General features: G+C 41.0%; 1 long non-coding RNA gene across 2 annotated transcripts; it reads left to right on the top strand.

Moving 5' to 3' along the window:
- Positions 1 to 479: 479 nt before the first annotated feature.
- On the top strand, positions 480 to 3597 carry LOC137484874 (uncharacterized). Of its 2 annotated transcripts, none has more exons than XR_011005100.1 (3): positions 480 to 596; positions 843 to 970; positions 1371 to 3597. It is a non-coding gene; the product is annotated as an uncharacterized lncRNA (long non-coding RNA). The 2 variants fall into 2 exon arrangements; XR_011005104.1 differs by having other exon boundaries at positions 1333 to 3597.
- The last annotated feature ends 834 nt before the right edge of the window (positions 3598 to 4431 follow it).

The raw sequence follows: 4431 nt of genomic DNA, 5'->3' as shown, positions 1-4431 counted from the left end.
AAAAAAAAAGGTGTGGAAAAAAGAACTGTGGAAAATCTGTGGAAGCAAGCATGTGAATTTGCTTCATCATAAGGTAGGGAAAGACACTGGAATGGAAATATTTCTTTACATAAGCTTGGCTTACAGCACTCATTTCCCCAGGATCAAGGCTTGGTGCTGCTCTCTGTCCCTAGACCAATATGAAACACTGGGAAAGAGGTCCTGAGTGCCCACTCTCAGTGATCAGACCACACAACTTGTGTTTTCAGCCTAATCTAGAATTCATAAAGATGAAAGATTTATTGAAGTGCTTTTAAATTCAGGCTAAGGTGTCTTTATGAACCTGGCCCCAGTGGAACTTGAATTGCATCTCCAGCAGCCCAGCTCAGCCATGCTTTTCACGTGGGTTAGAGTGAAACCCTTCGCTGGTGGAGCAGGTCTGCATGGATCACAAGCAGAAGTTCTCACCTCAGTGCCTGAGTGCAAGCTCTGTGTTGCCTGAGATGATCTGAGGTGCTCTCTCTAGTGGTGGCTGGGTGCTCCAAGCAGTGCAGCTCGGGATTGCTCTCCTCAGTGACGTTTCTGCCCACCAACAAAAGCTGATTTGATAGTTTTGGGTCTCTGTGGCTCAAGGCACAAAGTTTGCCTGGTCCTTTTCCTGCTGAAGCTATGTCTCAGGGAAAGGGCCAGGACACTTCTCTTGGGCCAAGCTGATAGCAAAAGCAAATTATTATCCTGTGTCTGTATAACTGAGAGACCCCCAGCAAGAGACATGGCCATTCTATACAAATATGGCCAGTTCATGGCACAGGCCATTTAAATAACATTTTATCCTCTGTCTTTCTTCTCCTCCTTTATTAAAGACACTCTTGCATAGCTGTTCTGTCTCCATCTCTGCTGTTTTCCATTCCTTTGTCTCTGGCCACATTTCAATTACCTGTTCTGGAAAGAGACCCGCCCCTGTGTGCTATCAGCAGTGGAAAATTTCAAGGTGATATTTTAGAAGGGAGTAACTAAACTCTGCATATAGCCCATTAATATCAATTATGGGTGTCAGATCAATACCAATAGCAGTGATATTGTTTAGAAGCTTGAATTAATGTCATTATGCTGCCCACTCAGCTATGGGCATTTTCAGACACAATACACCGTTTGCATTTTATTACAATGTATCTTTTCTGAAAATTCCCATCATGGTGGGGACATTGCTATGTCATAAGGCAACCATTCAGATAGATGATACAGGGTGCTGGGCTGACAGGATCACCCTGCAGTGGCACTGTTGTGACAAGGAGTGTCCTCGGGATGGATTTCTTGCTGCCAACTCCCTCTCTCCCCTGCCAGGTTTACCAGATCCTTTCACGCACCAGCCTCTTCCTTGCTCTGTGCAGTTCCTGGCTTTTCTTACGGGTTTCTCTTCTGAAGCAAAGAGTGCCACCACCAGGGCAGGAAAAATTAACATGGTAAGAGAATTTGGGCTTTAAAAAATGTATTACAAAAACAATTACTTAAGAAATAATAACTAATGCTCCTTGTTCCTTTTTTTCTTTCCAGGCTTGTGTGCTCTGAGATGCCTGGGGATCTCAGACTCACCAGTTCTGTCTCAGCAGTCAAAAGAGTTGGCACCCTGTTAACTGGGTGCCACAGGCATATTTTAAATAACCTCATCAGTCTGGATAATTCTTATTGGTTCCTTCTTCTCAGACTTGCCAGAATTTAAAAAAAGGAAAGATTCTCAGGAGACTTTCTCCAGCAAAACCAGGATAATACTATTGCCAGTTACATAATATTGCTGGTGAGTCTTATTTGAAATAGCCTACACAATTCCAGCTGGACCAGGGTAGTGGTGGCCAGCTTCAAGGAGATTTACAGACCTTCACTTGTTTAGTCTGTCAAGTGAAGGCTGAGAGCGGGGTGTGATCACTGCTAAATTCATTGTGGGGATAACATCAAGAAAGGAGAAGAGCGATTCACACTTGGAGTGATGCTGGCACACTCAAACGGGTATAAGCTGATCTTGAATATACTTGGCCTTGGTTTTAGAAGAAAGTACCTGCTACCCTGAAGCAGTGAAGCCTTTAATCAGAATAGTGTGGGCCAAAAAACAAAGTTAGATTAAAAAATAGCGCTATTCAATTTTGGAGACAGCTGTATGTTGTAGTGCTGCCATGGCAGGAAGGTCAGTTCTGTGACCCAGAAGGATCTCTCAGCCCTATTTCCACGTTTGTCACAGCCTTTGTCAGAAAAATAAATTGATAACAGTATTGACACTAAAATCACCCTTCAGAGACAATCTTCAGAGTCTTCAGACTACTGAAATGAAAGGTGGGAGGTGGGGAGGGATTTCATTTTTCATATTGCTATTGATTTACTACCTCAACTCATAACAGAGAGTAGCATCAGTCTGCACTCAGTTCATACTTGAAAGTTGAAGTTTTTTCCTCTTCAAACAAAGAGATTAGAAATGATTTTTTTTTTTTTTTAATGAAGCTGAGATTCTGTAGATGTTCAAGAATCTTTGATGGGAGTATGGGAGGGACTCCTGATTCATCAGTGATTGAACTAAAGCGTATTTGAGTAGGATATCATTCCTTCATTATAACAGATAATAGACAAAGCAGGAACACCAACAGTAGCATTTCTTCTTCATTTTATAGTACTCCAAATACAATTATGTTTCCCATTGAAATATTGGATTTGACAAATAGCAGTATCAGGTTTGCATAAAGTTTTTCTTCTGAACCACTCCTGATGAGAATGAGATATATAGTTTTAAAGAGCCAGCCTCAGAGATTATAGTCTATCACTCTTCATGTAATTTCTAGTTAGGAATTTGATACTTTTTTTATTTCCTGGAAGTCCAGATTTTCCCTTCCTCCTAATATTTTTTTTGCTAAACATGACTTAAGGGTCAATTTAGGATAACGGACTCTTTTCTTTTTAATTTTTTTCCTTTCATGCTACTTTAAGGGAATCTGTCATTCAGTATTGTAAGGCAAATATTCTAGAAAAACTTGTGATTGCAATTGCTTAATAATTTTATTCAATCTGCAGAAATGTCGAGGCCTTTCATGGGATGCTCCTCATCAATTTGTCCTTTTTAATACAGCATCCCATGAGTCAGGCTTTTATGTAATCCTATTTCCCAATGGCTGCAAAATCATTTATACAATGAGGAATGTAGAAAGTGCTCTCATTTGAAATCAAAATATTGAATTCCACATGTGGCTAGTGTAGCAGACTACATGGTTGAACTAAAGATACCCTTTGCAGTTCCGTCATCACATGCTAATTATTTCTTTTCCTATTTCTACATAGAAGACTGAAAGAAATAGTTTTTGTTGTGCTGTAATTCAAGGCAGATGATTATGAATTAACTCATACCAGAAAGGCTGATTTTTCACTGAAGGAAATTAGTATTGTTTGCCTCATCAGCTCATTTTTTTTGAAACATTAATTATTAAACTTTGTCAGTCATATTCATAAGGGGACATCTGATACAGTTGCAGTCTCATACAGTTGCAAATGATGAGTTAGAAGCAGCAGCTTTCTCCTAGATCAGTTTTATCTGAATGAGCACTGGTAAGTATGCTGGCTAATTAGACAGCAGTCAATTGAAGTTACAGCAAAAAAAAAAACCAAAAAAGGAATTTTATCAAGATGAATCCTGAGCAGCCTTGTTTCCTGCTGCTTCACACATCAAGCAAAAGCCCTTGACCCTGCCATGGGATGTAAGAATCTACACAGGTGAAATGTGAATGAAAGTGGTGAATCGGGGTCGGGGGGCGTGTGCCTAACCTGCAGGAATGCTGTTTCCTGTGCTTAACCTGAAGTGATTCTGTGTCCTCTGTTGGAGCTACACTACAGTCATGCATGAAGAATGGCAATCTGACCTCTGAAAAATATAGGAATTCATAACAAATCCACCTCCACCTGTGTGTTTTTACTTTTATTGTCATGAGCCTTTCTACATCCTCACCTCTAAAGTAATCCCCTAAGTTTTACACCTGCAGCTTCCCAGTTACTCCCTCACTAAAGGAAGATAGCTGGTGCTCACAGGTACAAGGCCATCAGACCTTCAGAGCCCGTCAGAAAACCTCTCCCATGTCAGTCTGGAGTGGCACTGCACCACAGCAAAGTGTGTGTCTGCATTGCAATCGATAAAGCACCAGCCACAGGCCCTGCCTTTCCTCTCAACAGGCAGCTGCTGTGGGAATTGGTCTCTCTTTTCTCTAATGCTGCGCAGTGGCCATCTCCTCTTGCCTCTTACAGGGACAGATGCTGGGAAGCAAACCTCAGGGACTTTCGTGGTGCTGAGGCATTACTCAAGGCCCACACACATAAAGATTCCTACAGAGAAACTAACATATGTAAAAGATGGTTTGTTTAAACAAAACAGAAAATGAAACAAGCCATTGTCAAAATGAATCCTGAACAGATGTATTTTGAAGT

The sequence above is a fragment of the Anomalospiza imberbis genome, chromosome 1 (genome assembly GCF_031753505.1).
Source record: "Anomalospiza imberbis isolate Cuckoo-Finch-1a 21T00152 chromosome 1, ASM3175350v1, whole genome shotgun sequence".
In the NCBI taxonomy this organism is placed as follows: domain Eukaryota; kingdom Metazoa; phylum Chordata; class Aves; order Passeriformes; family Viduidae; genus Anomalospiza; species Anomalospiza imberbis.
The sequence above is the reverse complement of the archived record's forward strand: the minus strand, read 5'-3'. Positions and strand labels throughout refer to the sequence as shown.